The sequence below is a fragment of the Pinus tabuliformis genome, chromosome 4_2 (genome assembly GCF_031772625.1).
Source record: "Pinus tabuliformis cultivar Carrire ecotype Pingquan chromosome 4_2, CPIR1, whole genome shotgun sequence".
NCBI classification, from domain to species: domain Eukaryota; kingdom Viridiplantae; phylum Streptophyta; class Pinopsida; order Pinales; family Pinaceae; genus Pinus; species Pinus tabuliformis.
The window spans coordinates 785830581-785854416 of NC_142304.1; positions in this window are offsets into that span (position 1 = coordinate 785830581).

Genomic DNA, 23836 nt, shown 5'->3' on the forward strand with positions numbered 1-23836 from the left:
CTCACCAGAGCTTTTCCGTCGCATTTCCTCACCAAGGATAGCACCGACAACATCATCAAACTTTAAAGTACTAGATCCAGAAACGGAGTTACTAATGGCCATTACCAAACCATTCCAACTTTATGGTAATGAGCACAAGAATAACAGAGCTCTAACTTCATCATCAAAGTTTACCCCTACAGAGCTTAACTGACTTGTAACTGTATTAAAATCATTTAAATGGTTTGCAACAGATCCACCTTCCGACATATTCATATTAAATAACCGTTTCATAAGAAATACCTTGTTTGAGGCCGAGGGTTTTTCATATAGTTTCGACAACGTCTGCATCAAACCCTCTGTCGTGGTTTCCTTCGAAATGTTGAAGGTGACTAACGCAACAAGGCACGACCGTATTGTTCCGAGTGCCTTTCTATCCAGAAGGTTCCATTCTTCGTCTTTCATACCCGTCGGCATCTTTGTTTTTCCGCCCAATGGTAGGTATAGATCTTTCTGATACAGATAATCTTCCATCTGCATCTTCCACAGCGAGAAGTTTTGGCCGTTAAATTTCTCGACCCTAAATTTACCATCTTCCGCCATTGCTCCCACTCGAACCAGGAAACCCTTCCTTCCTGCGAGTTTATCAGCCAAATAGACCTTCGGCTCTGATACCAGTTGTTAGAAAATTATATATTACGGAGCAATGGAACACATAAAATATTGCAGAAATATAAACACAGAAAATGCACAAAACAAGAGAGACACAGATATACGTGGTTCACCCAGTTTGGGCTACGTCCACCCCGAACAGCCAGTCCTTCCTTTCTATTATCCAGCAAAATGAAGAGACACAACCTACAGCAAATCCGCTGTAATATCCTCTTTTTTCTCTCACAGTCTCACCTCTTTGTTTCTCGCTCACAGAATACACATCTATCACACAGCCTCAAATACAATACCCTCATACAAAGAGAGGGGTTGCCTTCTAGGGCAAAAAACCCTAAACTAAACATAAGTTCTACCGTTAGATCATCCGCCTAATGAACGGCCCAGATTGACTACAAATTACTATACTTTTACAAGGCAATTTTACAGCTATTTTTAGCTTCGGGGGCGCTGCCCCCGAAACCCCCCGCCAGGGGGGGGCTCCCAAAGGTCGCAGCCACCCCCCCCTGGACCCCCCTTGCAGCGAATATTTTACGGGCGGCGTTGCCGCCCCCATTTCGAACTGGGGTCCTATGTGGCGATACCTTTGAATATAGAAGATAATCAGGCTCCACACCCAACAGGACGTGAATATTGCAACAAAGATTTTGATAGGTATTGTTCAGAGAATGGAATTCGTAGAGAGAAGACAGTTCCAGGAACACCACAAGAAAATGGCTTGTCAGAAAGGATGAACAAGGCAATCATGGAGCGTGCAAGGTCCATGAGATTGCATGTAGGATTGCCTTTACAATTTGGGAAAATGCTGTAGATGCTGATGTTTATCTAATAAACAGAGGGCCTTCAAGTTCCTTGCATGGTGGTATTCTAAAGGAGGCATGGACAAGTAAAAAGGTAAACTACTCCTTTTTAAAGACTTTTGGTTGTGAAGCCTTTGTCCACATTAATAAAGAAAATAGAAAAAAGCTTGAGGAAAAATCAAAGAAATGTACCTTTATTGGATATGGTGTTAATGATTTTGGTTATCGCTTTTATGATTATGAAAAGAACAAAATAATTAGGAGCAGAGATGTCATATTCAATGAAAAGGTTTTGTATAAGGATCAACTGCAGGAAAATAAATAGGAAAAAGAAAACAGAGAATACACTATGCTTGACCAGATCACAAAAAAAGTGATGGTGCCTGAAAATCATATTGATCAACATGTATAACAACAACCACAACAACAACAAGCACCTCAAACACCTGAAGGTGGTGTTAGAATATCTAACAGGATAAGTAGACCCCTTGAACGATACTCTCCTTCATTATATTATGTATTGTTGACTGATTTTGGTGAACTAGAATGCTATGAAGAAGAAGTACAGGTAGAAACCAAGAAGAAGTGGGAGAAATCCATGAAAGAAGAGATGGACTCCTTAGAAAATAACCAGACTTGGGACTTAATCAGGTTTCCTCTAGGTAAAACAACATTGTAGAATAAATGGGTTTACAAGTTGAAGGAAGAAGATGGAGCTAGAAAAAGGTATAAAGCTAGACTTGTGGTGAAAGGGTTTGCACAGAAAAAGGGTATAGGCTTTGATGAGATATTTTCTCTTGTTGTTAGGATGAATTCAATTAGAACTATTTTAAGTCTAGTAGCTACTGAAGATTTGCATATTGATCAGTTAGATGTAAATACAACCTTTCTCCATGGGGTTTTGGAGGAAGAGATATATATGCAGCAACCACAAGGATATGAGGTAAGAGGGAAGGAGAAACTAGTGTGCAGGTTGAAGAAGAGCTTGTATGCCTTAAAACAGGCTCCAAGGCAGTGGTATCTAAAATTTGATAGGTTTATGTCTGAACAAGGTTATACTAGATGTCACTTTGATCATTGTGTTTATCTCAAAAGGCAAAATGATGGTAGCTATATTATATTGTTATTATATGTAGTTGACATGCTTGTTGCAAGTTCTAACATGCAGGAAATAAATGTGCTCAAAAGAAAATTGGCAAACTCATTTGCAATGAAGGATTTGTGTGATGCAAAACAAATCCTTGGTATGAGAATAACTAGAGATATGGAGAATCGCAAATCAACATTGTCTCAAAGTGAGTACATAGAGAAGGTGTTGAAAAGGTTTAAAATGAAAAATGCAAAACCAGTTAGTATACCTTTGGCTAGCCATCTCAAATTAAGTAAGGAGGAGTGTCCCAAGACTTAAGAAGAAATGGCTCATATGTCTAAAGTTCCATATACATCAGAAGTTGGAAGCTTAATGTATGCAATGGTTTGCACAAAGGCCTGATATTGCACATGCTGCGGGAGTTGTAAGCAAGTACATGAACAATCTAGGAAAAGAATATTGGATGGCGGTGAAGTGGATTCTCAGGTATTTGAGAGGTACCACAAATCAAGAATTATGTTTTGGTGGTTCAAACATTGCTCTACAGGGATATGTTGATGTAGATATGGTGGGTGATAGAGGTAACAGGAGGAGCACAACAGGGTATGTGTTAACTATAGGAGGAACAACTGTCAGTTGGGTCTCAAAGCTGCAAAGTGGTGTTGCACTCTCAACAACAGAAGCAGAGTATATTGCTGCTACAAAGGCTAATAAAGAAAAAATTTGGTTACAAAGTTTTTGGATGAATTTGGTAAGAAACAGGAGTTGGGCAGGTTATACAGTGATAGCTAGAGTGCCATACATCTTGCAAAGAACTTTGCATTTAATTCCAATACTAAGCATATGAAACTTAAATACCATTTCATATAGTCAATTTTGGAAGATGTACAATTGAAGTTAGAAAAGATACACACTAGCCAGAATCCTATAGATATGTTAACAAAAGTTGTAACCACGGAGAAACTGAGAATCTGCTTAGTTTCAGTTGGTCTTGAAGTATGATGAAGAAGATGAGAAATAGCTAGGTCTAAAGTGGAGACATTGTCTAGCAAATGAAGTAGCAGTGGAGTTGCTATAATCAGTCTTCAAGTGGGAGATTGTTGGGTGTGGAGCCTGATTATCTTTTGTATTCAAAGGTATTGTCGCATTGGATCCTAGTTCAAAACAGAGCAGAAACGCCACCCGTAAAATATTCGCTGCAAGGTGGGTCCAAGGGGGTGGCTACGAACTTTTGGGCTTCCCCACCCTGGTGGGGGCATTGGGGGAAGTGCCCCCAAAGCTAAGAATAGATGTAAAATTGCCTTGTAAAATGTTTTAATTTTGTAGTCAATCTGGGACGTTCATTAGGCGGAGATCTGACGATAGAAGTTATGTTTAATTTAGGGTTTTTTTCTCCCTAGAAGGCAACCCATCGATATATATGACGGAATTGTATTGCGTCTATGTAGATTTGTATTCTGAGTGAGGAAGAGAGAGGAGATTGAGAGCAAAGAAGGAATTACAGCAGATCTGCCATAGGTTGTATCTCTTCAGTTTGTTGGAGAATATAAAAATAAGGACTAGTTGTTTCTCCATGGACGTAGCCCAAACTAGGTGAACCATGTATATATGTGTCTCTCTTGTTTTATGCGTTTTCTGTGTTTATATTTCCACAATATTTGATGTGTTGACATTGCTTTATAATATATAATTTTTAACACCACTTCCTTAGATATACACAGATCCTGAATTATCCATTTGTCTTCTTCTCTTGAACCACCATAGGGCTAACCTAGTATGGTTCTTCTACAAGCTCAATAATTCATGATGCGAGCATCTTATCTAGTTCTTCGCACACCTTTTCTTTGTATTTAGGATTCATTTGAGATGGGCGCCGCTTTACTAGCTGTTATCACTCAGGTTGTTCCCTTTGACTCCCAAGGGAATACGGCTGAGGTAACCACTAACCAATCTGTAAGTCACAGGTTCTAGCCTACCTATGACCAGAGAGGGCTCTCCCTTTATGATTTAACTTTGTCTGTATAATATTTTAGGCTAGTTATGATGCTCAAGGTTTTGTTTTGAAATTTGCTAGATGATGACTTCAATCAAGATATATATATATGTTTACCAGGGTGTTCTAGGCCATTAGGCATGGAGTCAGTGATGCTTAATTTTGTTTGATATGTCTGTGTTGATACAATAGTGATGCTGCAGAGCCAAATAAGTGTCTGAGAAACAATTTTTTAAATCTGTGATTGGGTGTGATGTAATCAGGGCATGAAAGGCAATTAAGGATCTTTCAGTAATCTGATATGGAGAACAGTGGGAATAATACCTAGGAGCACTGAAGAATTCCTATATAACATTCATATTTATGGAATTGATGTAAACATGAGCAACCAAGAATTCATGTTCATTATAAATTCTGAAGAAAACATTTTCAGCAACAGAGATTCAGCACAAGGTGTAATTAAACATTTCCTGTCCTATTATTTTTCTCTATTGTTAGATTAGTGAAGCATGTGTATGATTCAAACAAACATAAGAAGATAAAACATAGATTGAGAAAACTTATTGTTCCATTAGACAACACAGGAATTCTGCAATAGTGGGCATAGCATCACCAAGACATCAAACATTCAGGAAATCACTGAGCTTTTCCAACCTCTTGCATTAGATTACCTAAAAATATACAATACATTTGCCTCATAATGAAAATCACCAACCCCTAATACGTTGCCAGGGGAGGTATATATACAAAATTTACATCAGAAAATATCTAGCTAATGAGTTAATGGCTCATTAATATCGTTCCAACTCCTGGAGCATTGTAGCTAAGAAAGTAAATGCTGTAGTAACTCCCAGGTGTATTAGCTATCCAAAATGGTCAGAGAATGTTGACTTTGTGACCGTTGGAGTCGGCTGAAGATGCGCTGCCCAAAATTTGCGCATTTTCTATCTTTTGGCTTGCTGTCGCTGTCTTTTGCTGAGTCACCTTTTCGGTTGCCTTGTATGCTGCCCAGATTCTGCTTGTTGCTTTTGGCTGGGTGGAAGCTGACTAGGATTGATCAACTGAGATCACTGAGGCAAAATTTGCAGCATTGCCTGCCACCAATCCTCTTTGGGCAGCTGGTGCCTTCGAATTTTCACCAAAGTTTCATCTGCCTCCGTATATCTATAAAAATTTGGAGGAACCTCAAAAAGGTGATTGATTTCATGTTCTATGAAAAATAGATTTTCAAGTTTATCATATAGGCTCTGCCCTGTTGGTGGCCCTGTTTCCTCAGAAGTGCTGGCAGATGCAGTAATTTGATTTTCAACAAAATTTGTCAACCTGGTAGCATATTGCTCACGAGGGAGCAATCTTCCTGTGCTGGTTAGTAGGCTGGGCAGTCCTTTTGCTTGCAGTGTTCCTATTTTGAGCTTGTACTCATCTACCTCAGCCTGTATTTCATGGCATTTTCTCTCTACAATTTGTACACAATTCCTGAGAGTTAGCACCTTTTTAGCTGTAAGGACAGCCTCTATTCTGTTAACAATGTTGATGGCTGCTAGTTCCTCCTTAGTCTGATTGTTCAGAAAATTTATCATTCTATTGGCCTGCTCAGGCCTATTCCCCAGTACTGTTCTGGCCTTTTGAATCTCAATTTGTGCTTGGCCAATCAAATCCATTTGTTCATGCACAGTCTTAATTGACTTCCATTGTCTAGTAATGGATTGGTCAATCCGGGCCCACAAAATTCTCTTTATTTCTGCTAGAGCATTTTCCAGTTTGAGCTCCTTTTCTAAAGCCTTGATTTTGTCTTTGAGGGCCTTAATTTCTCTAGACTGCTCTGCTACAATCATATTTGACTTGTCATATTTGGCCTCTAGTTTTGCTAATTTTTCCTTGGCCTCCTTGATCTCAGTAGCTTGGAGCTCCATCTCTTTGATAGCCTTTGTCAAATCTTCCATGTTCAAGCTGGACTCAGGGGCTGTGGTTGTTGCTGTTGTTGCTTCTGTTGTTGTTGTTGTAGTTGCAGGGGCTACTGCTGAAGGGGCTACCACTGCCTCTGTAGTGGTGGCAGTGGTTGAAGTAGTTGGAGGAGCTTGGCATGTAGATTCTCCCTGCTTGTCTTGCAGTGCTCCTTCTAGCTCCTTCTCCAGATCAATGACCTTTTCATTGAGCTGCATAATTAGATCAAGTTGCTCATCAGCCTCCTTTTCCTTCTGTAATTCTACTGTTTGGGGATGCTTGGTGGGCAGCAGTTTCAGCCTTTTCTTTAATTCATTAAGATCATCTTCCTTCTTCTTCATGAGGGCCCTCACGCCATTTGGGTCCTTAGGATCATGTCCTAGGTCTATGATGATGTCCTCTAGTGATTTAATCCTGTTGTCCTTGGCCATGGAGGACATTATCTCAAAATCCAACTGAATGTTGGTATTCTTCAGTGATTCTTTCAGTTCATGGGCCATTGTGGCCCTCTCTACCAAGGTAGCATAGACCATTTCCCCCGTTTGTTTGTGCAGCTCTATTTGGTCTGGGTGAATGTCCTTTACCATGACCTCCACCCTTGTTCTTACAAAATCTGCAGCTGATTTAGGCTGTGGTACCTTTGGTTTGAAGTGACTGAGGATCATCTTCTCCTCTTGTATGTCATACACTGACATCAACCTCTCTTGCTTGGCTGGTGTCGCTTTGAGGAATTGCTTATACACCTCTATTCTTAACAGCTCATTTTGTGCTTTTATTTCTTTGAAGGAAGCCTTGGTGCTTGAAGGCTTCTTACTCTGTTGGGAGGACGAGGACACCTCCATGCCAAGCTCTAATCCTTGTTCTTGTTGGAAAGAGCTTGTGCCCGTTTGCTGACTGTATTCCCCTTCTTTCCTTGGGCTCTCAAGGAATTCTTCACTTATTTCTTCTATGATAGAGGAGTCAACCTTTTTCCTCTTGGCCTCAGGTTGCTGGTTGGATCCACTAGCAGGAGTGGACTCTTCTCTATCACTCTTCTTGCCCCTTTCCTCATGTGCAGGAGTCTGCAATGTAGGTGTTGTTGGTGGCTCTGTTTGCGGTGGATGGGTCTGCTCTTGTTGCTGCCTAATTGAGGAGGCAGGCTGTTCTTTTACTGTTTCTTCTTCAGCACCCATTATTTCTTTACCCTTATCTGTACCTGATGCTCTTGTAGATGGCGCCTGGGTGGCTGGTGCAGTTGTTGTAGCTGAAGTCCCTTCTCCCACTGGATGTGGTTGCTTGAAGATTACTTGCTGCACAGAATCCAAGTCAAGAGTTTTTTCCAAATCCTTGACATTCTTTTGCATTATTTCTTCTTCAGTTAGTTTCTCAATTATTGTATCTTGCAACCATTCTTGTTGGTTGGCATACTGCTCAATATGTGGATATTTACAATGCTCATAGCCTAGCAGCCTGTACTTGACCCTTCTAGCACAGATGAAGCCTTCAGGGTCATAAGGGACCCACCGGAAGCTTTTTTATAGCTTGTACTTTTCTTTGAGGATTTTCTCAGCATCTTGCCATCCCTCTTTTTTGTTCATGATGAAGGGGCCCAGGTGGTGCTTAAACTTGAGATGGGCTTTCTTTTTGGCACTATGAAAGTGGGTGAGGTCAGAGTGAATGAGCTACCTATAGTACTCCAAGGAAAACAGTCTCATTGGTACATATTTTGGGAGCCTGTATGGACAGATCTCACAGCCATAAATTCTTATGACTGTATGATCTTGATATAGGTACCAATCACCTATTTTATAATTTTTGGACAGCTGCAGAGTTTTCTGGATTTCAAATGAGACTCTGGGAGGAGGGGACCTCATTAATAAGCAAGAGACTGGGTAGACAAACTCATCGATAAATTCACAGTATGAGTATGGTGAATCTTGGACTTGGTGATAAACTGATGTCGAGAAGATGACAGACCTTCTTTCCCCCTTAGAATCTAGCTTTTTGATGGGGCATTGAAAGGCCTCGGACTAGTAATACATGAACAAGTGGTAGATATAAGATGAATATTTGAATATGCCCTCCCTGTCTACTTTGAACAGCTAGTCATGTATCTTGTTGGCTATGAATTTGGCAAAATTATATTTGTAGGCAGGGGGTTGGCCTGGGCTATAAGCAGCTAAAAACACCAGCACAGTCTCATCAACATATTCACTGGTTTTATAGCCCAACACATATGCAATCATGTCCAGCAGAAGTTTGCCTACATCAGTAAAATGGACATATAAGAAGAGAGGTGGCCCTGTGGGCTGGCGGTTAGCTCTCATAAATGTCTGGGTGATCTTCTGAATGTCAGCAGTGGAAAGCTTGGCACCTGTATCCAGCAGATAATTCATGGAGAAGGGATGCAGCAGCTGAGTTTGTTTGAAGTTGAGCATCTGGTTGATGGACTCAGCATTAATGTGGAAGAGGATGCTCCCAGATGGAGACTTGACAACTCTGTGACTTGGATCATAATTTTCAGCACATAGGCGGATAATCTCTGGAAAAATGTTGACAGATGGGAGGAAGTAGTAAGGCAGATTAGATTCCCATATCCCATATGTATCTTTGTTATGCAAATAGTTATCCCTTAATTCCCGGAAGGTCTGCAAATGGTTCCTGTGACCCACAAAGTCTTGGATGAAGTAATCCCTGTCAGCAAGAGGCAGGGACTCAAGCTCTTTATTTGGTGGATTCATGGGGGCACAACTGAGAGCTGTGGGTGCAGGAGGAACCATTGTGTAGTTTTTGAATGTTACAAGGTAAGTGCAATAGCTTGCAAGGCTTTTCTAGAAGTCCATTAGCAGATTGAATGCAGGTGCCAGATATGTTCTTCAAAGAAGAATAGGCAGGTTAGGCAGGCTTGCCTCTGCTCTGCTTTGGTAAATTCACAGGGATTGTGAATAATGAAGAAAAATTGCAGAGGAGGGGGTAAATTTATAATTTGGTAAGATTTGGTCCTTCAAGTATGAACTTGGCAAAATGGAACAATGCCGGGCGATTGGGAGGTCAATTTGCAAATTTAAGACCGCGGATTATTGTTGTAACATCGAATTTTGGAGCAGGGGGCAATGCAGGTTGTTTCAGTCCAGAATTGAGTAAGAGACAATCTTTAATTTGGGAATAACCAGGTGTTTAATGGACAATATTGCAGAGAAATGGCATAAACACGGGTAAAACAGGTGAATTCTGGCAAATACCTGGATAAACGATGCCGAGAGCCTCCGGGTTGAACAGTGGATGAACAATGCAGCTAAACTGGTGAGTTGCGGCGTCTGTAGCTTTAAATTTCGCGGCTTGGAGGCAAATTTCGTGGTGAACAAATGAAACGGCGACTGTGTCTTTTTCAAGTGAAAATGACATAAAACGGCTCTTTTGCGCGTTTTTAACAATAATTTTGGAAAATGTGGGTTATTGGCGCTTTTCTTCCGATGACGTCAGCATGATGTCATGGCGGGCCTGGGTACGGAAGGTGACGTGGGTGCTGAGCTGGAGGCCAGCATGGCAGGACACGGTGGCGGATGTGTGGGGTGGCAAGATGATGTGGAGGGCCACGAGGCGCAGCGGCAGGGACCGGTGATATGACGTCACGCTGACATGGGGGTGACGTGACAGAGGAGGCGGTAAGAGAGAAGGCGGTAAGCGGTCTCCCCGCACCGCTTTTGGGAGAAGGTGGTATCGGGGAGGGGGGCTCCGAACACCCCCGTCGGCTGCCACGCGTCCAGCGTACGGGAGCCAAAACCACCCGCTCCCCGGACGCTAAAGCGCGACATGTTCAAATATGAAATCGCCCGCCCAGCGTTGGATAGAGGGCAGCGGGAGATCGACGGCCGGCGGGCGTCCCGACCCATCGTGCAAGTTTTGGTGGGGACCCGCCGGTTAATTAAATAAAATTTAATACGTCGGGGTCAGAACTTTGGTTACGGGGGGTTTTTATGGGTTTAAAACATATGGGTTAAAATGTCGGGTTAATCAAATAGTTAACCTTAGGTTTGAGTGGGGGAAAAGGGTTTTTCATGGATTTTTTCAGGAAAAGGGGAGATGAAGGTTTAGTGTAGGTTATTAATCTAACCAGAGGTTAGAGTAATCCCAAAGCAAGGGTTGAATATAGCCCCTGGTGGGCTAATGTCTCCCTTAGAAGTGTTATTTAGCTATGATGCTAAAGGGGTGATATTTATACATTTTGTGGGGTTTTATACACCATGGTGTTATAGTAATAGGGAAAGGGGAACATAGGGGATTTAGTGTAGATAGAGTTAGTAGTTAGTATTGGAGGGGAATGTGAATGAGAAGTAATGGATACTAAGTTTTTGGGAAACAAACTTAGTTAGTGAGTAGATCAAAATGAAAAGAATTTTTACACAAGAAATGTGGCTGCTTTTCAAAAGAGGAGTCACTTCTGACATGAAGTTTTTACAAATGAGGAGTATAAAGAGGACTGATCAGGCAAATCCTGCAGTGCTCATGGGGAGGTTAGTAAGAAACTTTTGAAGGGGATGAGGGAAGTTAGTGATGGTTTAGTGGTTTTCCAAATAGGCCATTGCTCTTGCCTCTCTCCTCCTGGTGACATCATTGTGATTTCTCCCAAGTGATATGCTTAGATCTTGCTTTCTGCAACCTTCAACTGCCTACCCTGCCTAATATGCCTAACATTTTTTCTTCCTTTGGATGGGTGCACTTAGTCTTGCAATCCCTGATAATTCTCTTTTCTTTTTGCTGCCCTCCTATCTAAGTCTACCCTTATGACTTCCAAGGGCCCAGATTAAGCAGTTGGGCTCCTTTCTTTCTCTATCCACCTAGTCATCTGTCAAGCTTGAACTGTTTGAACAGGTACTTCCTCTCTAGTCTACAACATGCGATTTAAAACATGTTGAGGCCCAGCTTGAGCTGTTGAACCACCCATCAAAGTAGTAGTGGCAATTTGGACTAGCCACTTTCATGGTCTTTATTTCGGGTTCATTTCTTTTATTTTTTCTTTGACCAACTCATTTTCTTGCCCTTTGATTTTTATTTTAAGGCATACCCTCTTTACATTTTTTAATTGTCTGCTTCTTTCACAAAAATGGAACCTTAGCAGCATGGAAGGTGAACATTTTTGGCACTTCCACTGTCAATCATGAGAGATGAAAACCTATTGGTATAGGAGGCTAACAGTGGCTCCACTTGGGGATGGATTTTCCAGGTGAAAAGCCAAGAACAGCAGGTCAGATTGCCTGAGTTCTGCTTTCTTGCTACAAGCCGAATTTCTCTGTTGTTGGAAACCACTGGTTAGGATCCTAGATAGTTGCTGGCAGCACCCAGTGAGCTGATATGTTGTGAATTTGCAGATCTGTTTTTACCTATTTCTCACAATTTCTCCTCATCACTTGATAGTCACCCTTTGTTTTTCTTTGCTTTCTAATGCCGGGATCATATATATTCAAAAAAGGGAAAAAAAAAAAATGCAGCACCCTGGTCTTCTCAAAATATGCTCCACTTGGTGATTTATTTATCTGTTGTAACTGAAAGTATTGGAAAATACTAGTATTTATGTACAATATATTCCTGTTCAGTGTTTGATCAAAGGGAGTCAAAATAATGCTTGAGCATTCTCCCATTAACTGGGCCTTCCTCAGTGTTTGAGCCATCCAAACTTCTTAGAAAATAGGTGTTGTTTCCTTGTATAGCATAGATGACATAGGGCCCCTTCCATAGAAAATCAAACTTACCATGTTTGCCTTTGTCCTCCCTTCTGGAATCCCATCTTAACACTTTGTTTCCTATGAAGAAATCTTCAACTTTGGTTATTTTGTCAAATATTCTTTTGAGCTTTTCTTGTAGAACTTGGGTTCTTTGATAGACTTCTTCTCTTGTTTGCTATAAATGAATTGTCTGATTAATCCTTCTCTGAATGTTATTTGGCTCAGCTTGTATTTCTTGCAGCAACTTGATCACAGGAATTCCCAGAGATGTAGGAAACTTTGCTTCTAGCCCATAGACCAGTTCATATGGACTCATGCCAATTGATCTCTTAGTGGTCAGTCTATCTGCCCACAGTGCATTTACCAACTTCTTATGCCAATTCTTTTTGTTTTCTTCCAAAACTTTCTTAATGATATTAATGAGACTTTTATTGGAAGACTCGGCTAGGCCATTACCTTGAGGATAATAGGCAGTGGAATGAACTAGGGTCATGTGATACTTGTGACAAAAGTTGATCATTTTCTTGGACTTGAAAGCAGCATCATTGTATGTAATGATTTTGTTTGGATAGCCAAACCTGGGCAAGATGTTGGTTTCTAGAAATTGTATAATAATGGAGTCATTGGCCTGCCTACAAGGGGTGGCTTCTATCCATTTGGTAAAATAGTCTGTGGCAGTGAGAATCCACCTATGCTGGCCAGAGGATGGAGGGTGAATTTCGCCAATGAAGTCTAAACCCCATTGCTGGAATGGTCTCTCAGTTGAAACTGGTTTGAGTGGTAAAGGTAGCAGTTTTCTCTTGCCCTCAAAAATTTGGCATTTGTGACAAGACATTACAAATCTCTTTACATCAGTAAACAAGGAGGGCCAATAAAATCCAACCCTTAGGATTTTATCAGCCGTGGACTTCCAGTATAAGTGTCCTCCACAGTCACCTGCATGAAATTTTTTGAGGACATTGTCAGTTTCTTCTATTGTTAAGCAATTGAGTAGGATCCCTTCATGATTTCTCCAAAATAAAACATTGTCAATAATACAAAACTTTGATGCTTTCATTTTCAAGAATCTTTTCTTGGTTCTGGACAACCCTGGAGGAGCTTGCAGGTTCAATAATACAAAACATATATCAGTATACCAGGGAGATTGCATAAAGGCTTGGTTGATCTATGGAGTCGCCATCTCCTATTCGTCGTCCAGTTCATTAATGCCAAGGGCTTGAAAATTGGTTTAAGTCATTAGTTTGGCTAGGCCTTGTCATTTTATCAGTTTGGTAGGTCTAATCTCAACGTCATATTCTAGGATATTGGAAATCCACTTCCCCCTCTTGCCTTCAATTCCTTCTTGGGTTAGAATGTCTTTGACCATTGCATTAGGAACATAGGCAATTATATGAGAGTAAAGGATATAGATTCTGAATTCCTTGATGGCTTTTACCAATGCATAGGCCTGTTTTTCCATTATCTGATATTTCAAAGGAGCATCTCTAAGGGCTCTGCTAAAAAATGCAATGGGTTTTTCACAGCCTTGGTCATCTTTTTGTAGCAGAACAGCAGCAATTGTATGCTCATAAGCAAAAGAAAAAATAATGAAATCTTGATCAAATCTAGGGCTTGTTAGGACTGGTGTGTTTGTCAATGCTCTTTTGATATCCTCAAAGGCTTTCCTAGCTTCCATGGTCAATTTGACCTTGGAATCCTTTTTCAGCATATTATTTAACAGTCTTATGAGTTCAGCCAAATTGGGAATGAACCTCCTTAAGAAGTTGATCTTTCCTAGAAAGCTTTGTAGTTCTTTGATGTTTCTTGGATGTGGTACTTGTAGGATAGCTTGAATTCTGTCTGGATCAATCCTAATTCCATATTTTGAGATTATATGCCCCAAAATTTTACCTTCTTCTAGCCCAAAAAATGACTTCTTTGGGTTCAAAGATATGCCATACTTTCTACAAATTGTGAAAACCTGCCTCAAGTGTTCCAAGTGTTCTTGATCTGATTTTGAAAAGGCAGTGAGATCATCAAGATAGATAACTAGGAAGTCATGAATTTCCTTGGCAAAGGCAATATCCATTGCTCTTTGGAATGTGGCCCCTGCATTTTTAAGTCCAAAAGGCATTTTGACATATTTGAATGTTCCCCAAGGTGTTGTGAAGGTTGTTTTGTCTTGATCATCCGGGTGTACTAGAATCTGATTGAATCCTGAGAAACCATCTAGTAAAGAGATCCTAGCAGCTCCCACTACCCTTTGCAAGATATGATCCATTTTTGGTAATGGTCTTTGAGAGATACTTTGTTCATATTTCTTAGGTCAACACACAATCTGATTTCCCATGTCTTTTCCTAGTAGGCACTAGGTTTGAAATCCACTCTGAGAATCTAATTGGGGCAATGATCCCTGCTTCATACATGCGTTTAACCTCTTTTTCAATAAGGGGGAGGAGGACTGGATTGACTCTCCTAAGATTCGGTTTGAAAGGCTTTTGATTTTCTTTTAGAGGTATAGTGTGCTGGATAACTGATGTATCATAAGATTTAAGGTCCTCATAGCTCCAAGCAAAGACATCTTGAAACTCTTTGAATAACTCAATGTATTTTAGTTTCTGTTCAGGTGGTAATGCTTTGGATAGCTTAACCATTCTGGGATTTTCAGGGGTCCCAATGTTACAATCTTCTATTTCAGCATTCAATGGTTGTATTTTTGGTTTTCTTGAGATGTCATTTGAATCAAACAGATCCTCCAAAGGGGTTAGACCTATGGGCAGAAAATTATCCTTTAGCTCAATTACCTCCTCTTCTGTTTCAGCCATTTCCTCTTCATCTGATTGTTTCAACTCTCGTATAGTTTCTTTGTCAAAGGTAGTAGGATGCAAAACTAGATCAGTAGTTTCAGCTGATATTTTCTGTGTAAATGTGCATATCTGTGGTTGATTATCTTTAGTGCTAGTGTCAATGTTCATGCCCAAAAATTTTTCCTTTAAAGTGAGAAAGTTTTTTATTTGTGTATTATTTTCGAAGACTTGCCAATTCTTGATGTTATCTGGAACTGAAGATCTGTGTTTGATTTCAGTAGTAAACATATGATGGTTTTTGAAAGGCAACTTACAAGTGCTGGCAAAAGTTGCCAAGCTGTGAACATGTAGATTGAGTTCTCTGGAAATTTTAGTCAATTGTGATTGTGAAAAGCCCTCAAGTACTTGAATAGATGCTCCTTTGTATGCTCTCAACCTCAAATCATTTGTGGTAAAATTTCCCTTCATCTATTGTATGACCAGATCTGAATCTCCCAAGATTGAGATTTTGGTTGCACCTAGATTTTTTATGAGTTTCAGACCTAACAGGAGGGCTTCATATTCAGCCATGTTGTTTGTGCATCGAAAGTTTAGTTTGTACGCATGGCCCTCAGCTTGGTCATTGTGCATATTGTGGATCCAGACTCCTGCCCCAGCTCCTAGCTTGTTTACAGAGCCATCAAATTCTAAATACCATAAGGTTTCATGATCAAGATATGGATTGAAATTTTTAGTGAGTTGGATCATGGGCAGATTTGTTTCTTGCAAGTTACTTGGTGCATCCTGTTCCTTTGCCTTCTTATCAGCTATACCCACAGTCCCTTGGTCTTTGAAAGTACATTGTTCATCTAACTCCTCGATCTCTACTGTCATTAATAGTTCAGAATAAGCTTTGTGACAGATGTCAGCATTGTAGAGAATAAATGAATCCATGTCATAATGTATTAAATAGATTGGGAAGTTTTGGGGCTTGTCTTGACTGCTTACCACATATTTCATCAAAGTTTCCCGGTACAATCTCTTTGGCTGCCCAAAGACTGAGATAGTTGCATAGGACATATCTAATTGCAGAGATCCTTGAAGTTTGGCCCCCTAGGATCTGGACAAGAGCATGCCATACTTAGGGGGTATGTCAGCTACCACTACATCCATCAAGATAGTTTTGGTTGGGTATTGAACCAGGGAGACACATAAGTCTTTAATCAGGCCCAAACACCTGACTTGGCTTGAATCAAATGAGAACAGATCTTTGTAAGGTCTTGTGATGTCCAAGTCAAGTTTTTCCATTACAGATTTGGGCATTAAGTTGTGTGAGGCCCCAGAATCAAACATTGCATTATGTAGGACCTTATCATGAATGTTTAGACTGACATAAAAGGGTGGTACCCCTCCATTTTCTGTTTTTCCATTAACCTCAGGTCCGAACAGCAACTCTGGTTGGTCATCTAGGACATTAACCGCATCTTTGTTGTCTGATACTTGGAGTGACTTATTGATCTGCTGTCTGTATATGTCGTGTTTGGCCAATTCCGAAAGAGGAACTGATATCTTTAGCTTACTTATTTCTGTTTCCAAGTTGAAAGGTTTTTCCACTTGAATTTTGGCATTTAGTGCAACAGATTTTTCCCTTTCAGCTGAGTTATCAAGTGTCCTTTGCTCATAGTTGGGTCCATTTTGAGTAAAACTGGTGCCATGTTTGTTTCCTGGGGGATTATCTGCCTTTGTCTTTAATGGATGGGGTGGACCTGGCTGATTTTGAGAGGACTGTTGCTCTGAAATGTCCTCCACAGTCACTTCTGTGGCAGGTGGGTTTGAGCTGCCAGCTGTTTGGGGAAGGGTAGTATTTTCATTGATCTTTTTTGGCTGCTTAATGTCCTTTGGTTTGAGGGGTGTAGGTACATCTATTGTTCTACTCCTTAGTTTGTACTGTTTGTGCACCTCATACACAGCTGCATCATACCCTTCTTTAAAATCAAATGATTCTCCTAACTTAGTGTGGAATTGATTGTCATTGTAAACCTATTGGTCTTCTTGTGTCAGAAAGACTTGATTTTCACTGTCCAAACCCATTAGGTTGATGTGAGGGTCCTCACTAGGTTCACTATATGTTGAAGCCTCAGCATAGCTTTCCTGGAAAGGAGGTCTGACATGCTGGTCAGGATCAGTCCTTCCAACATTAGGATTTTGGTTCTTTCTAAAGTTTGGGTTTCTAATATTACTGGTTTGACCTTCCCATGATGATTTTCTTTCTATGGTTTCCACTCTGTCTCCAAGTCTGTCCATGCCTTTGATGATTGCATCTAGATTTTGCTCAAATGATGAGGGTTCTTCTTTAAAAGTAGTTCTCCTTTCAGTTCTCGCCCCGTTTCTCTTGGCAATTAGATTTGCCTCTACACTCACAGCTATGTTTTGCATGTCTGCTAGAGTTGCAGGGGCTCTTTCTCTTAGTTGATATGCCATATCAGCATCAAATCCATCAGGGAACTTAATCAATGCTAAATCAGGTGGAGGTCTAAGATTTTGAGGAATGGCATTATAAATAGTGTTGAATCTAGTGCAATAGTCCAAGATAGCTTCTTGTGGGCCTCTTTTTATGGTATCATATTCAGATAAAATGTGCAGAGGGTCCTTTTTCTTTTCCCATCTGTTGAGGAAGGACTGATAAAGGGCACCTGAATCAGCTATAGAATGTGCAGCCAGTGCCCTGAACCAGGTTCTTACTTCACCTGTTAAACTTTGGACAAAGATTTTCATCCTTACATCATCATCATCTATCTCATAGTTCTCAAAGTAGTCTTGCATTTTCTTAGTATGTTGTAAGGCAGTGTATGTACTGGTTCCATCAAAATAAGTAATCTTGCCTTGGTAGTCCTGAGGCATGGCCCCAGGATTGCCAGGTAACTGAAGGGGTGCATAACGATTAGCCATATTTGGGGGGATAAGTGGGACAACTGGTAGAAAGGGAACAACTGGGACAGCAACAACAGTTTGTGTGTTGGTTGTAGACAATATGTTTTGTGAAGTGGATGATGAAGAGGGGGAAGAATGAGTTGTATGGAGGTGAACGGATGGCTTAGAAGGGGTTGGAATAAAACTTTGCTGAACTGCCTCAGGGCTAGTTTCAGGGGATTGTTTGGGTTCCTTCTGGTTCCTAAGAGTTTTATGGATCAAATTTGGATTTTCGAAAACAGGTGGGGGATTTGGGTCAGGATTTGACCTGGTGTGCCTAGTTCTCTTCTTAGGAGCCAGCTTGTGAACTTGCTTTTGGTATTTTTGAGGATATTTTTTAGAACTATTTTAAGCGACTGCTCAAGCTTTTGGAACCACTGTCTAAAAACAGACAGCAGCTGAAAAATACGCTCTTTCCCCAGTGGATTCGCCAATTATGTTATCACTTAGGTTGTTCCCTTTGACTCCCAAGGGAATACGACCGAGGTAACCACTAACCAATCTTTAAGTCACAGGTTCTAGCCTACCTATGACCAGAGAGGGCTCTCTCTTTATGTTTTAACTTTGTCTGTATAATATTTTAGGCTAGTTATGATGCTCAAGGTTTTGTTTTGAAATTTGCTGGATGATGACTTCAATCAAGATATATATATGTTTACCAGGGTGTTCTAGGCCATTGGGCATGGAGTCAGTGATGCTTAATTTTGTTTGATATGTCTGTGTTGATACAATAGTGATGTTGCAGAGCCAGATAAGTGTCTGAGAAACAATTTTTTAAATCTGTGATTGGGTGTGATGTAATCAGGGCATGAAAGGCAATTAAGGATCTTTCAGTAATCTGATATGGAGAACAGTGGGAATATTACCTAGGAGCACTGAAGAATTCCTATATAACATTCATATTTATAGAATTGATGTAAACATGAGCAACTAAGAATTCATGTTCATTATTAATTCTGAAGAAAACATTTTCAGCAACAGAGATTGAGCACAAGGTGTAATTAAACATTTCCTGTACTATTCTTTTTCTCTATTGTTAGATTAGTGAAGCATGTGTATGATTCAAACAAACATAAGAAGATAAAACATAGATTGAGAAAACTTATTGTTCCATTAGACAGCACAGGAATTCTGCAACAGCACGCATAGCATCACCAAGACATCAAACATTCAGGAAATCACTGAGCTTTTCCAGCCTCTTGCATTAGATTATCTAAAAATATACAATACATTTGCCTCAGAATGAAAATCACCAACCCCTAATACGTTGCCAGGGGAGGTATATATACAAAATTTACATCAGAAAATATCTAAATAATGAGTTAATGGCTCACTAATATCGTGCCAACTCCTGGAGCATTGTAGCTGAGAAAGTAAATGTTGTAGTAACTCCCAGGTGTATTAGCTGTCCAAAATGGTCAGAGAATGTTGACTTTGTGACCATTGGAGTCGGCTGAAGATGCGCTGCCCAAACTTTGTGCATTTCCTGTCTTTTGGCTTGCTGTCGCTGTCTTTTGCCGAGTCACCTTTTCGGCTGCCTTGTATGCTGCCTAGATTCTCGTTTCTTTTGGCTGGGTGGAAGCTGACTAGGATTGATCAACTGAGATCACTGAGGCAAAATTTGCAGCATTGCCTGCCACCAATCCTCTTTGGGCAGCTGGTGCCTTCGAATTTTCATCAAAGTTTCATCTGCCTCCATATATCTATAAAAATTTGGAGGAACCTCAAAAAGGTGATTGATTTCATGTTCTATGAAAAATAGATTTTCAATTTTATCATATAGGCTCTGCCCTGTTGGTGGCCCTATTTCCTCAGAAGTGCTGGCAGATGCAATAATTTGATTTTCAACAAACTTTGTCAACCTGGTAGCATATTGCTCACGAGAGAGCAATCTTCCTGTGCTGGTTAGTAGGCTAGGCAGTCCTTTTGCTTGCAGTGTTCCTATTTTGAGCTTGTACTCATCTACCTCAGCCTGTATTTCATGGCATTTTCTCTCTACAGTCTGTACAAAATTCCTGAGAGTTAGCACCTTTTTAGTTGTAAGGACAACCTCTGTTCTGTTAACAATGTTGATGGCTGCTAGTTTCTCCTTAGTCTGATTGTTCAGAAAATTTATCATTCTATTGGCCTGCTCAAGCCTGTTCCCCAGTGCTGTTCTGGCCTTCGGAATCTCAATTTGTGCTTGGCCAATCAAATCCATTTGTTCATGCACAGTCTTGATTGACTTCCATTTTCTAGTAATGGATTGGTCAATCCGGGCCCACAAAATTTTCTTTGTTTCTGCTAGAGCATTTTCCAGTTTGAGGTCCTTTTCTAAGGCCTTGATTTTGTCTTTGAGGGCCTTAATTTCTCTAGACTGCTCTGCTACAGTCATCTTTGACTTGTCATATTTAGCCTCTAGTTCTGCTAATTTTTCCTTGGCCTCCTTGATCTCAGTAGCTTGGAGCTCCATCTCTTTGATAGCCTTTGTCAAATCTTCCATGTTCAAGCTGGACTCAGGGGCTGTGGTTGTTGCTGCTGCTGCTTCTGTTGTTGCTGTTGTAGTTGCAGGGGCTACTGCTGCAGGGGCTACCGCTGCCTCTGTAGTGGTGGCAGTGGTTGAAGTAGTTGGAGGAGCTTGGGATGTAGATTCTCCCTGCTTGTCTTGCAGTGCTCCTTCTAGCTCCTTCTCCAGATCAATGACCTTTTGATTGAGCTGCATGATTAGATCAAGTTGCTCATCAGCCTCCTTTTCCTTCTACAATTCTGTTGTTTGGGGGTGCTCGGTGGGCAGCAGTTTCAACCTTTTCTTTAATGCATTAAGATCATCTTACTTCTTCTTCATGAGGGCCCTCACGCCCTTTGGGTCCTTAGGATCATGTCCTAGGTCTATGATGATGTCCTCTAGTGATTTAATCCTGTTTTCCTTGGCCATGGAGGACATTCTCTCAAAATCCAACTGAGTGTTGGTATTCTTCAGTGATTCTTTCAGTTCATGGGCCATTGTGGCCCTCTCTACCAAGGTAGCATAGACCATTTCCCCCGTTTGTTTGTGCAGCTCTATTTTGTCCATGGGGTGAATGTCCTTTGCCATGACCTCCTCCCTTGTTCTTACAAAATCTGCATCTGATTTAGGCTGCGGTACCTTGGGTTTGAAGTGACTGAGGATCATCTTCTCCTCTTGTATGTCATACACTGACATCAACCTCTCTTGCTTGGTTGGTGTCGCTTTGAGGAATTTCTTATACACCTCTATTCTTAACAGCTCATTTTGTGCTTTTATTTCTTTGAAGGAAGCCTTGGTGCTTGAAGGCTTCTTGCTCTATTGGGAGGAGGAGGACACCTCCATGCCAAGCTGTAATCCTTGCTCTTGTTGGAAAGAGCTTGTGCCCGTTTCCTGACTGTCTTCCCCTTCTTTCCTTGGGCTCTCAAGGACTTCTTCACTTATTTCTTCTATGATCGGGGAGTCAACCTTTTTCCTCTTGGCCTTAGGTTGCTGGGAGGATCCACTAGCAGGAGTGGACTCTTCTCTGTCTCTATTCTTTCCCCTTTCCTCATGTGCAGGATTCTACAATGTAGGTGTTGTTGGTGGCTCTGTTTGCGGTGGAGGGTTCTGCTCTTATTGCTGCCCAATTGAGGAGGCAGGCTGTTCTTTTACTATTTCTTCTTCAACACCCATTATTCCTTTACCCTTATCTGTACCTAATGCTGCTGTAGATGGCGCCTGGGTGGCTGGTACAGTTGTTCTAGCTGAAGTCCTTCTCCCACTGGATGTGGTTGCTTGAAGATTACCTGCTGCACAAAATCCAAGTCAAGAGTTTTTTCCAAATCCTTGACATTCTTTTGCATTATTTCTTCTTTAGTTAGTTTCTCAATTATTGTATCTTGCAACCATTCTTGTTGATTGGCATACTGCTCAATATGTGGATATTTACAATGCTCATAGCCTAGCAGCCTGTACTTGACCCTTCTAGCACAGATGAAGCCTTCAGGGTCATAAGGGACCCACCGGAAGCTTTTTGATAGCTTGTACTTGTCTTTGAGGATTTTCTCAGCATCTTGCCATCCCTCTTTTTTGTTTATGATGAAGGGGCCCAGGTGGTGCTTAAACTTGAGATGGGCTTTCTTTTTGGCACTATGAAAGTGGGTGAGGTCAGAGTGAATGAGCTACCTATAGTAATCCAATTCAAACAGTCTCATTGGTACATATTTTGGGAGCCTGTATGGATAGAGCTCACAGCCATAAATTCTGATGACTGTATGATCTTGATATAGGTACCAATCACGTATTTTTTAATTTTTGGACAGCTGCAGAGTTTTCTGGATTTCAAATGAGACTCTGGGAGGAGGGGACCTCATTCATAAGCAAGAGACTAGGTAGACAAACTCATCGATAAATTCACAGTATGAGTATGGTGAATCTTGGACTTGGTGATAAACTGATGTCCAGAAGATGACAGACCTTCTTTCCCCCTTAGAATCCAGCTTTTTGATGGGGCATTGAAAGGCCTCGGACTGGTAATACATGAACAAGTGGTAGATATAAGATGAATATTTGAATATGCCCTCCCTGTCTACTTTGAACAGCTGGTCATGTATCTTGTTGGCTATAAATTTGGCAAAACTATATTTGTAGGCAGGGGGTTGGCCTGGGCTATAAGCAGCTAAAAACACCAGCAAAGTCTCATCAACATATTCACTGGTTTTATAGCCCAACACATATGCAATCATGTCCAGCAGAAGTTTGCCTACATTAGTAAAATGGACATATAAGAAGGGAGGTGGCCCTGTGGGCTAGCGGTCAGCTCTCATAAATGTCTGGGTGATCTTCTGAATGTCAGCAGTGGAAAGCTTGGCACCTGTATCCAGCAGATAATTCATGGAGAAGGGATGCAGCAGCTGAGTTTGTTTGAAGTTGAGCATCTGGTTGATGGACTCAGCATTAATGTGGAAGAGGATGCTCCCAGATGGAGACTTGACAGCTCTGTGACTTGGATCATAATTTTCAGCACATAGGCGGATAATATCTGGAAAGATGTTGACAGATGGGAGGAAGTAGTAAGGCAGATTAGATTCCCATATCCCATATGTATCTTTGTTATTCAAATAGTTATCCCTTAATTCCTGGAAGGTCTGCAAATGGTTCCTGTCACCCACAAAGTCTTGGATGAGGTAATCCCTGTCAGAAAGAAGCAGGGACTCAAGCTCTTTATTTGGTAGATTCATGGGGGCAACACTGAGAGCTGTGGGTGCGGGAGCAACCATGTGTAGTTTCTGAATGTTACAAGGTAAGTGCAATAGCTTGCAAGGCTTTTCTAGAAGTCAATTGGCAGATTGAATGCAGGTGCCAGATATGTTCTTCAAAGAGGAATAGGCAGGTTAGGCAGGCTTGCCACTGCTCTGCTTTGGTAAATTCACAGGGATTGTGAATAATGAAGAAAAATTGCAGAGGAGGGGGTAAATTTATAATTTGGTAAGATTTGGTCCTTCAAGTATGAACCTGGCAAAAGGGAACAATGCCGGGTGATTGGGAGGTCAATTTGCAAATTTAAGACTACGGATTATTATTGTAACATTGAATTTTGGAGCAGGGGGCAATGCAGGTTGTTTCAGTTCAAAATTGACTAAGAGACAATCTTTAATTTGGGAATAACCAGGTGTTTAATGTACAATATTGCAGAGAAATGGCATAAACACGGGTAAAATAGGTGAATTCTGGCAAATACCTGGATAAACGATGCCGAGAGCCTCCGGGTTGAATAGTGGATGAACAATGCAGCTAAACTGGTGAGTTTCGGTGTCTGTAGCATTAAATTTCGCGGCTTGGAGGCAAATTTCGCGGTGAACAAATGAAATGGCGACTGTGTCTTTTTCGAGTGAAAATGACATAAAACGGCTCTTCTGCGCGATTTTAACGATAATTTTGGAAAATGTGGGTTATTGAC